Source organism: Carcharhinus amblyrhynchos, chromosome 1, assembly GCF_965287045.1.
Source record: "Carcharhinus amblyrhynchos chromosome 1, sCarAmb.v2.hapA, whole genome shotgun sequence".
Taxonomy (NCBI): domain Eukaryota; kingdom Metazoa; phylum Chordata; class Chondrichthyes; order Carcharhiniformes; family Carcharhinidae; genus Carcharhinus; species Carcharhinus amblyrhynchos.
In genome coordinates, this window is record NC_137324.1 from 181,584,497 (window position 1) to 181,596,651 (window position 12,155).

Here is a 12,155-nt window from a genome sequence, read left to right on the forward strand (position 1 = left end):
AGGGGCGCGCGACAAAGGACTGCAGCGACAGCAAATGTTGCAACCTGTGTGGGGAGGCTGGCCACGTCTACAGAGCCTGCCCCAAGCGAAAGGCCACTTACGCCCAGATCACCGGAGGCGGAGTGAAGAAGGCAAGCGTCCGTGCCACCTCAGAGGGACAGACGACCGGTCCAGAAGCAGGCCCGGAAAAGGCTTCGGAAGGACGAGCGGACCCCCCAGTGCAGCAGGAGGACGCATCGTCAGCACCACCAGCAGAGGGCGCCGAAGCCATGGAACAGGAGAGCTCGGAGCTCGAAAGCCCCTGGCTGAAAGTCAAATCCAGCAGAAAGATACGGAAAAGGAAATCCGTGGCAGCGAGACCCCTCAACGGTGACGAGAGAAAAGCTGCCAGACGACGACAGAACCTCAAGAGGCTCTTTTCAAAAGCGACGAAGAATCCACAGGTGACGGGGAGAACCGACGCCATCGCAGCAGCAGCAGACCATCCAGACGGCCACATGAGTCCGACGATGTCACCCAGTCACCGACGAGGATTTGAGGCAGGTTCGGACGGATATATCAGCCCTGCCGCCCTGCAGAACTTCGTCAGCACCACGGGAATGCGGAACCGGGTGCATGCTGACTGACGGACATGTAAGAACTGCCAAATCTTTTTGTACTTTAAAAATGTCTTTTAAGTTTGCCTCGGTAAATGTACGCAGTGTCAAAGACGGGTTGAGATGTGCGTCCACATTATCCTACCTGGCCAACGTCAAAGCCGACCTGCTGTTCCTGCAGGAGTGTGGGATCCCTCACCTCAGCAGCTACAGGCGCTGGTCGAGTGCGTGGTCCCACGGACCGTCCATCTGGTCAGGTGGGAACGACTGCCGTTCCTCGGGCCTCGGCATCCTGCTGCGGGGAGGTGGCTTCACCATCTCCGAAGTTAGGGAGGTGGTGGGGGGACGCCTTCTCGTAGCAGACGTCACGTACAAAAACTGCCCTCTCCGGCTGATTAATGTGTATGCCCCTGCCGCCAGAACCGAGCGGCTGGCGGTTTTTGAGCAGCTGCCACAGCTGCTCACCACCTCCAGGCCGGTCATTCTGGGTGGGGACTTCAATTGTATCCTAGACAAGGCCGACCGATCCAGCAGGGCTGAAAACAAACTGGACGCTACGTCCAGAGCCCTGCTGGAGACGGTCAAAGATGCCAAGCTGCTCGACGTCTTCAGCAACCCAGCAGACGGAGGGCAGCGCAGGTACACGTGGTCGCGGCCCGACGGGTCAGTCCGCTCCAGGATCGACTTTATGTTTGTGTCCCGCGCGCTCACGGTCAGGCCCACCGACGTCAGGCCGGTGTTCTTTTCTGACCACTGCCTCCTGCTGGCCGACTGTCAGCTGGAGGCAAACCAGAAAGTGGGCAGGGGGTCCTGGAAGCTGAATGTAGAACTGTTGACCCCAGAGAACCTCGAGGAACTCAGGAGGGATTACCACGGTTGGAGGACCGTCAAACCCTTCTTTGAGTCTCCATCGCTCTGGTGGGAAACCATCAAAGGCAACATCAAAAGGTTCTTCATTCGCAAAGGGGTTCAGAAGGCCAGGGAGAGACGGGGGGACATGTCCCGACTCCAGAAAAGCATGCAGGAACTGCTCCAACTGCAGTCGATGGGGGTCGATGTCAGGGAGGAGCTCCAGGAGGTGAAGAGCCAGCAAGCCTCGCTCTTTGCCTCGGAGGCCGCCAAGGTCATCTTCCGGTCCAGGGTCCGCTCCGTGGAGCAGGACGAAAAGTGCTCACGTTTCTTCTTCCAGAAGGTGCACAGAGAAACCTCTGTGATCAGCAGCCTGAAGGAAGAGGACGGCTCAGTGGGGTCATCGCAGTCTGACATTCTGAGGATCTGCAAATCCTTCTATGCCGGACTGTATGACCTGAAGCCGACAGACAGCACGGCCTCCCAGTCTTTCCTGTCGTCTATCACGCAGGTCTTAGACGACGGTGAGCGGGACAGCCTGGACAGACCGGTATCTCTGGAAGAGCTGACCAAGGCCGTCGAGTCCTTACAGAAGGGTAAAACTCCTGGAAGCGACGGCTTACCGGCGGAGTTTTACTTGGCGTTGTGGGACTTGACGGGCCCGGACCTCCTGGAAGTATACGAGAGTATGCTTCTGGAGGGCAGGATGTCAGAATCCATGAGGAAAGGCATCATTACCCTCATCTACAAGCAGAAGGGGGAGAGGGAAGAAATTCGGAATTGGCGACCCATTTCACTATTGAACGTGGATTACAAAATTCTGGCCAAGGTCATCGCCAACCGGGTCAAGTCTGCTCTGGGGTCAGTAATCCATCCTGATCAAACCTGTGCTGTACCCGGCAGGAAGATCTCTGACAGCCTGGCGCTACTCAGGGATACGATCGCCTACGTGCAGGACAGGCAGGTGGATACCTGCCTCATCAGCCTCGACCAGGAGAAGGCGTTTGACAGAATATCGCACAACTACATGATGGATGTGCTCTCCAAAATGGGTTTTGGGGAGGGAATACGCAATTGGGTCCGGCTGCTCTACACAGACATCAGTAGCGCAGTCTCAGTCAACGGGTGGGAAACAGATAGCTTCCAAATCAGGTCTGGAGTCAGACAGGGCTGCCCTCTCTCCTCCGTCCTTTTTGTGTGTTGCATTGAACCCTTTGCCCAGGCCCTCAGAAGCGACCCAGGCATCAAAGGGGTGACAATCCCAGGCAGCGGAGGCACGCAGGTCAAAGCCTCCCTGTACATGGATGACGTGGCTGTCTTCTGCTCGGACCCCTCGTCTGTCCGCAGGCTCCTCCAGGTCTGCGAGCAGTTCGAGCTGGCCTCGGGAGCCAAAGTCAACCAGGGTAAGAGCGAGGCCATGTTCTTTGGGAACTGGGCCGACAAATCCTTTGTCCCCTTCACCGTCAGGGCAGAGTACCTGAAGGTGCTGGGGATATGGTTCGGAGCGGCAGGGGCATGCATCAAAAGCTGGGAGGAGCGCATCGCGAAAGCCAGGCAGAAACTCGGCTTGTGGGAGAGACGCTCGCTCTCCATAACAGGGAAAAACCTGGTGATCCGGTGTGAGTTGCTGTCCGTGTTGTTGTACGTGGCGCAGGTGTGGCCTATCCCCAAATCCTGCGCTGCAGCAGTGACGCAGGCCATCTTCAAATTTATCTGGAGATCAAAGATGGATCGCGTCCGGAGGGAGGCGATGCACAAATCTCCAGAGAACGGAGGGAAAAACATCCCCAACGCCGCCCTCATCCTGATGGCCACCTTTGTGTGCGGCTGCATCAAGCTGTGCGTAGATCCTCGGTACACCAACAGCAAGTGCCACTACTTTTTGAGGTTCTACCTGTCCTGAGTGTTGCGAAGGATGGGTCTGGCCACACTGCCGCGGAATGCTCCGAGTAGTTGGACCGTACCGCAGCACCTGTCCTTCGTGGAGAAATTTTTCCGCAAACACAACTTTGACCACAAGGCGATTAAGCAGTGGTCAGCGCGTAACGTCCTTGGGGCCCTGAGAGAAAAGGAGACGGCGGATCCTGTCGGATGGTTCCCTGAGCAGACTGTCAGTGTCATCTGGCAGAACGCCTCATCACCAGAACTGACAAACAAGCACCAAGATCTGGCTTGGCTGGTGGTGAGAAGGGCACTCCCCGTCAGATCCTTTATGCACGCTCGAGGTCTCAACAGCACCGCACGCTGCCCTCGAAGCGGCTGTGGGGCTGACGAGACGGTCGCACACCTCCTTGTGGAATGTGCCTTTGCAAAGAAGGTCTGGAGTGAGATGCAATGGTATTTGTCGAGGTTCGTCCCGAGCAGCTCGGTGATGCAGGACTCTGCACTCTATGGGCTGTTTCCGGGGGCGCACACCGAGACAAATATCAACTGCTGCTGGAAGGTCATCAACTCGGTGAAGGACGCACTTTGGTCCGCCCGAAACTTGCTGATCTTCCAGCTGAAAGAACTGTCCTCGACCGAGTGTTGCAGACTGGCACATTCCAAGGTCCAGGACTACGTGCTGAGGGACGGGCTGAAGCTTGGGGCAGCCGCCGCAAAGGCACAATAGGGAAAGGCCACAGTGTAAGGCCTTTTAACGGAGGCAGACCGAGGGCCCAGGAACTGCAGAATACCCTCGACCTGCGTAACTGTGTGCCAATCTGAGCACTAACGGCACACAGTAATCTTTTGAGGCGTGTATATAGTTTTTAAGTATTGAAATGTAATCATGGTAATTAGTACAAATATGTAAATATTGAGACATGGACATAGTTTTTTAAGTAGTGAAATGTAGTCACTGTAGTTTGGACAGATCTGCAAAAATGTTTTGATTCCGCATTGTTTTGCTACTCGAAGCCCTGTACATTGTAATAGATTACTTGAGATTTTTATGAATAAAGTATATTTTTGGAAAAAAAAAACAATGGGGAAAGGCCACACTGTAAGGCCTTTTAACGGAGGCAGACCGAGGGCCCAGGAACTGCAGAATACCCTCGACCTGCGTAACTGTGTGCCAATCTGAGCACTAACGGCACACAGTAATCTTTTGAGGCGTGTATATAGTTTTCCAGTATTGAAATGTAATCATGGTAATTAGTACAAATATGTAAATATTGAGACATGGACATAGTTTTTTAAGTAGTGAAATGTAGTCACTGTAGTTTGGACAGATCTGCAAAAATGTTTTGATTCCGCATTGTTTTGCTACTCGAAGCCCTGTACATTGTAATAGATTACTTGAGATTTTTACGAATAAAGTATATTTTTGGAAAAAAAAAAGTGTGTCTGTGTGAGTGAGTCAGTGTGTGTGTGTGCGCAGCATGGAGTTCCAGCTCTGAGATTTTAACCCCCCTCCCCTTTACCCAGCACAAAGCCCCTGGCCCAGGATCTGTCTCCGCCACCATGGGAGAGGGAATGGAAGGAGTTGGAGAGATCACCGAGGGAAAAGATGTGCGCTGGTGAGTATGAACCTCTTCACTTTGTGTCTGCGTCTCTTTCCCACCTCAGCCCTGCTTTTCTCTGTCTGTTTGCAGCCTCCTCTCAATCTCCCTCCCAATCTCAATCTTTCCCTCCCAATCTCAATCTTTCCCTCCCAATCTCAATCTTTCCCTCCCAGTCCTGTTTGTCTTTTTACTGTCTTTATTTTCCCGTCTTTTCTTTTTTTCCCCTCTTGACTCTTGACTCTCTTTTCTCCCCGACTCTTCTCTTTTCTCCCCGACTCTTCTCTTTTCTCCCCAAGTGCTGTCCTCCTGATAGATTCCTCTGAGCTGATATGGCCCCCCCTTTAATTGCCTCCCCCCCTTTAATTGCCTCCCCCCCTTTAATTGCCTCCCCCCCTTTAATTCCCACTCCCTCCCTGTGAACAGCCCCTAGACTGACAGAACCCCCCCCCTTTGTAATTACTGTACCCCCCCCCACCGCAATCAATCCCCCCCCGACACACAGACCACTAACCCTCAGTGTAAAAGCCCCACCCGTCTATCTGTGTATGAAAATGAATGACAAAGACACGGGGATTTTTATTAATATTTATCTCTCTGGTTATAGCTCTTGTCCGAGGATTCCTCACGGCAAAACTACTCGCTGTCTGCGTCGCCAAGCTTTCCGAAAGAATTCTCCTCGGTTGGAAGAGAGAAAGAGAAAATAAAGTGAAATTTGATTAAAGACAAAACACAAAAGCTGATGGTAAACAATAAAAGGCACAGCAAGATCCCAGGACTTGCTGACATTCACAATCTCACTGAGGGGAACATTCATTTTCACATCCTCGTTATTAAACCCTGACAAAATGGCAACAATTTTCAAATGAAATGAACTTCCAAACACCTCGTGACTGTCCTGATATTTAATTTATTAAAACACATCCAAGTATTCCGGGGGTGGGGGGGATTTACTCCAGAGACAGGCCAGTCAATTAACACAGGATCCCCCAATGAAATTCCCACTTCTATCAGTCACCTCTCCTCCACTGCCCCCTCCTCTGTTTCTCCCTCTCTGTCTCTTAACACACTCCCCCCAGATCGATACCTGTCTCCCTGCCTCTCTCACTCTCTTCCTCTCTCTCTGTCTCCCTGTCTAATATTATGAAGTTGCATATATAAAGATCAAAGTGTGGTGTTTTACAAATGAAAAACATGTAAAAAATAACCAGAACTGGTTCATCCGAGGAAGTGAGATTAAAATTAAACCTGGATCGGGGACAATAAAGAGACAACAACTCACGTGTGGCCTATAGAACAGGACTCAGTCTATCCATCCTCCTCTGGAGAAAAGCCCTTTGTCCAAGGATTCCCAGTCCCATTGCAGTCTTCACAATTCAAATCCCTGGGGAGAAGAGAAAATCATTCATTAAAATACAACAACAGGTTTCAATGAAACAGCACGAGAGCCCAGGATTCCCCCTTCTCAGATCTTACAGAGAGATTGTCTAACTAGACATTAGTTCTTTGGGGAAAGAGAGAGAAATTTAATTGAATACAAGAAATGGTTTAAATTAAGTAGCACAGAAACCCAGACTTCCCCCGCCTGAGTAACATCTACATATTAATTCTTGGGGGAAGAAACAGAAATATATTAAAATAAAACAACATTTCTAAATTAAACAGCACAAGAGCCCAGGATTCCCCCTTCTCAGTTACACTATCTCTCAGTAATATTCATTCTTGGGGAAAAGAGAAAATAATTAAAATACAAGAAAATATTTCTATTAAAAAGCACAGCCAAACCCCCAGGATCTCCCCTCTCAGTGACACAATCTCTCAGTAGCATCCAAACACAAGTCCGTTGTGAAGCAGAGAGTAAGAAAGATTGGGACAGTTCCCTCCCTGTGTGTTTCTCTCTGTCTCTCTATCCCACTCCCATTCAGATCTCACTGCCTCTGATATTAAACATTCAATCCGGATTCTGTCACCCCCTGTCTTTCCATTAGTTTCATAGTCCCACCCCCCCCCCCCCCCCCCCCCCCCCCCCCCCCCCCCACCACATTCCGGTAGGTGGCGTTGGTCCATTTCAAACACCCCCCCGACCACATTCCCCACACACCAGCCCCGGTCCCCACAACCCCAGCGAGTGGAGTGGGGGGGGAATGGGGAGGTGTGAGTGAGTGGGTTGGAGATTGTGCCAGTGTCTGTCTATCTATCTGCCCCCCCCGCCATCTCTCTGCTCACAATTCCTGTCCCCACCCTGCTGAAGACAGGGAAAGAATGGGAATTGAACACAGCCCCCATTTCCAAAGGACTGGCCCCCTCTCTCAGACCAGTTCTGTCCACTCAGCTCTCCCCTATCAATTGGGGGAAAAATATCATTTTATTTCTCTCCCTGTGAGATATGTAGTCACTAATTACTAAATCCAGGCAAATACACATCCCATTCTTATCCCGGGATCTGCAATGGGATTTTACACTGAAATCCTCGGGTATCAGTTCCTTAGATTAAACATTTCCCATTCATTCATAGAACATTACAGCGCAGAACAGGCCCTTCGGCCCACGATGTTGCGCCGACCAGCTTTTTTTGAAAAAAAACACTAACCCACTAATCTAAACCAATCCCATTTCGTCCATAAACCTATCCACAGGTCTCTTAAACGCCCCCAAACTAGGCGCATTTACAACTGCAGCTGGCAGGGCATTCCAGTCCCTCACCACCCTCTGGGTAAAGAACCTACCCCTGACATCAGTCCTATAACTACCCCCCCTTAATTTAAAGTCGTGCCCCCTCGTGCTAGCTTTCTCCATCCTAGGAAAAAGGCTATCACTATCTACCCTGTCTAAACCTCTAATCATCTTATATGTTTCAATAAGGTCCCCTCTTAGCCGCCTTCTTTCCAGCGAAAACAACCCCAAATCTCTCAGTCTCTCCTCATAGGACCTCCCCTCCATACCAGGCAACATCCTGGTAAACCTCCTCTGCACCCTCTCCAAAGCCTCCACATCCTTCCTGTAATGTGGGGACCAGAACTGCACACAGTGCTCCAAGTGCGGCAGTACCAGAGTTGTGTACAGTTGCAACATGACGCTGCGACTCCTAAATTCAATCCCCCTACCAATAAACGCCAAGACACCGTATGCCTTCTTAACAACCTTATCTACTTGATCCCCAACTTTCAGGGATCTATGTACACATACACCTAGATCCCTCTGCTCCTCCACACTATTCAAAGTCCTCCCGTTAGCCCTATACTCGACACATCTGTTATTCCTACCGAAATGAATTACCTCACACTTCTCCACATTAAACTCCATCCGCCACCTCGCGGCCCAGCTCCGCAACCTTTCTAAGTCACCCTGCAAACTGACACCCTTCCTCACTATCTACCACACCTCCGACTTTGGTGTCATCAGCAAATTTACTAATCCACCCAACTATACCCTCATCCAGATCATTAATAAAAATTACAAACAGCAGTGGCCCCAAAACAGATGCCTGAGGCACACCACTCGTAACCGAACTCCATGACGCATATTTCCCATCAACCACCATCCTCTGTCTCCTATCTGCTAGCCAATTCCTGATCCAATTACCTAGATCACCCCCAATCCCATACATCTGCATTTTCAGAAAATCATTGAATCGAATCATTTGGATTCGATTCAAACTGGCCGGTATATTCTCACCAGCTACTTTCTGTTAACTCTCCCTTTATCAACAGTGGGTTAGCACTGCTGTCTCACAACGCCAGGGTCCCCGGGTTCCATTCCCAGCTTGGGGTCACTGTCTGTGTGGAGTCTGCACGTTCTCCCCGTGTCTGCGTGGGTTTCCTCCCACAGTCTGAATGACGGCCTGGATAGGGTGCGTTGGGCCGTGCTAAATTCACCCTCGGTGTAACCCGAACAGGAGCCAGAGTGTGGGGACTAGGGGATTTTCACAGTAACTTCATTGCTGTGTTAATGTCAGCCTGTTTGTGACACTTGTAAATAAACTTAAAGTTAACACTCCTGCACTCTCCCTCTCTCTCACACACTCACACTCTCTCTCACACACTCACACTCTCTCTCACACACTCACACTCTCTCTCACACACTCACACTCTCTCTCACACACTCACACTCTCTCTCACACACTCTCACTCTCTCTCACACACTCTCACTCTCTCTCACACACTCTCACTCTCTCTCACACACTCTCACTCTCATGCTTTAAATTAAGGGGGGGTAGCTACAGGACGGATGTCAGGGGTAGGTTCTTTACCCAGCGGGTGGTGAGGGATTGGAATGCCCTGCCTGCTGCAGTTGTAAATGCGTCTAGTTTGGGGGCGTTTAAGAGATCTCTGGATAGGTTTATGGACGAAAAGGGATTGGTATAGGCTAGTGGGTCATTGTTTTTGTAACTGGTCGGCGCAACATCGTGGGCCGAAGGGCCTGTTCTGCGCTGTAATGTTCTATGTTCTATGTTCTATGTTCTATGCACACACACACACTCTCTCTCTCTCGCACACACACACACACACACACAGACACACACTCTCTCCCTCCCTCTCTGTCTGTGTACGTCTCGCTCTCTCTCTCATAGAAGATAGAACAATACAGCACAGTACAGGCCCTTCAGCCCTCAGTGTTGTGCTGAGCTATGTCCAATCCCAAGATCAGGGTCATTTATAAAGATGACAAACAGCAGTTCTCCAAAACAGATCCCTGAGGTACATCACTAGTAACTGAACTCCAGGTTGAATATTTCCTATCAACCACCACCCTCTGTCTTCTATCAGCAGCCAATTCCTGATCCAAACTGCTAAATCACCCTCAATCCCATGTATCCGTATTTTCTACAGTATCTTACCATGGGGAACCTTATCAAACACTCTCTCTATATATCTGTCTCTCTCTATCTGTCTGTCTGTCTGTCTCTCTATTTCTGTCTCTCTCTGTATTTCTGTGTGTGTCTCTCTGTCTCTCTCTCTGCACCTGTCTCTCTCTTTGTGTCTGTCTCTCTTTCTGCATCTGCATCTCTCTCTCTCCCTATCTGTATGTGTGTGTGTCTCTCTCTGCATCTGTGTGTCTCTCTCTGCACCTGTCTCTCTCTGTATATCTGTATCTCTCTCTCCCTCTCTGTGTCTGTCCGTATCTCTGTGGCTGTCTCTTTCTTTCTCTATTGTGTTTTTCTCTGTCTCTCTATCTGTATCTCTCTCCCTGCATCTGTGTGTGTCTCTCTCTCTGTATCTGTATGTCTCACTCTGTATCTGTGCATGTATCTCTCTCTCTCTCTCTCTACCTGTATCTATATTTGCCTCTCTCTATTGTGATTCTCATTCTCTCTATCTGTATCTCTCTCTGTGTATCTGTGTGTCTCTCTTTCTCTTTGTATCTGTGTGTGTATCTCTCTCTCTGTTTGTGTCTCTTTCTCTTTGTCTGTGTGTGTGTGTCTCTCTCTCTATGTGTGTCTCTCTCTATCTTTGTGTGTGTCTCTCTCTCTCTAACAGTGTGTGTCTCTTTCTGTCTCACTGTATCTGTGTGTGTCTCCCTTTCTCTTTCTATCCATCTGTGTCTTTCTCTATCTGAGTTTTTCTCTCTCTCTCTGTATCTGTATGTCTCACTCTGTATCTGTATGTGTGTCCCTCTCTCTATGTCTTTCTCACTCCCTGTCTCTCTCTATGTCTCTCCCTGCATTTCTCTCCGTCTATCTATCTCTATCTCTCTCTTTGTGTGTGTCTCTCTCTGTCTATGTCTCTCTCACACTCTGTTGTGTGTCTCTCTCTGTCTCTGTGTGTGTGTCTCTCTCTCTTTGTCACTCTGTCTCTCTGTATCTGTGTGTTTCTTTATATATGTGTCCCTCACTGTATTTTTCTCTGTATCTGTTTGTCTCTGTCTCTGTATTGCTGTGTCTCTGTATCGGTGTGTCCCTCTCTGTATTTCTCTCTGTGTCTCTCTGTTTCCACGTCTGTGTGTCTGTCACTGTATTTCTCCCTGTGCTTCTCTCTTTCTGTCTGTATATGTGTGTCACTCTGTATCTGTGTGTCTCTCTTTGTATTTCTCTCTGTGTCTCTCTGTTTCCACGTCTGTGTGTCTGTCACTGTATTTCTCCCTGTGCTTCTCTCTTTCTGTCTGTATATGTGTGTCACTCTGTATCTGTGTGTGTCTCTCTCTGTATCTTTGTGTCTCTCTGTGTCTCTCTCTGTATCTGTGTGTCTCTGTATTCCGAAATTGCCCCTTAAGTGTCCCAAGTTGTGAAGATTGGGGGGATTGGCCATGCTAAATTGCCCCAGAGATGGAGAGACAGGGACACAGGGGAGCCCGAAACACTACAGAAACAGGAGAAAGGTTTGAAAATGGAGGAATGTTTCTTATCCATCTATAAAAATAACCCACTCTGACAGCAGTTCCATTTCACACTCTCTGCTCAGTCCTGTGTTGGGGGGGGTTTAGTGTGGGATCAGCGTTTGCTTTTCTCAAACCGCAGTGAGATTCCCAACAAGGGCAAGAGCTTTCAGTGTTTAAAAATGTAAAGATTACAAAACCAAAGCAGACAGAGAGTGATGAGACCTCACACCTTCAATGTAGTGATTCCCCCAATCTTTCCTTTTGTATATTGCTTCCTTCCTCTGTCTGAAGTATTGGAGACGTAGACATTACTGAAACAATTCAATCTCTCGGGACAATCACAGCTTCTGGAAACAAATTAACATTTTAATCACCCAAAAAGCTGAATCTCCATTCAAACATCTCCCTCCCCATATCCTTGTAAATGTAAAGAGAACTCCCATTTCCCCAAAGCAGGAAGATATGACATGGAATCACCTGAACCTCTCTATCAAAGATAGAAAGTTTCTTTTCTATAAAGTTTATTTATTAGTGTCACAAGTAGGTTCACATTAACACTGGAATAAAGTTACTGTGAAAATCCCCTAGTCCCCACGCTCCGGCGCCTGTTCGGATAACACTGAGGGAGAATTTAGCAGGGTCAATACACCCTAACCAGCACGTCTTTCAGATTGTGGGAGGAAACCGGAGCACCCGGAGGAAACCCACCCAGACACGGGGAGAACATACAGACTCCGCACAGACAGTGACCCAAGCTGGGAATCGAACCCGGGTCCCTGGAGCTGTGTACACAAGAACATAAGAAATAGGAGCAGGAGTAGGCCATCTAGCCCTTTGCGCGCGCACACACACACACAGACACACACACACACACAAAGAGAAAGAAACACACACAAAGGGAGAAACACAGACA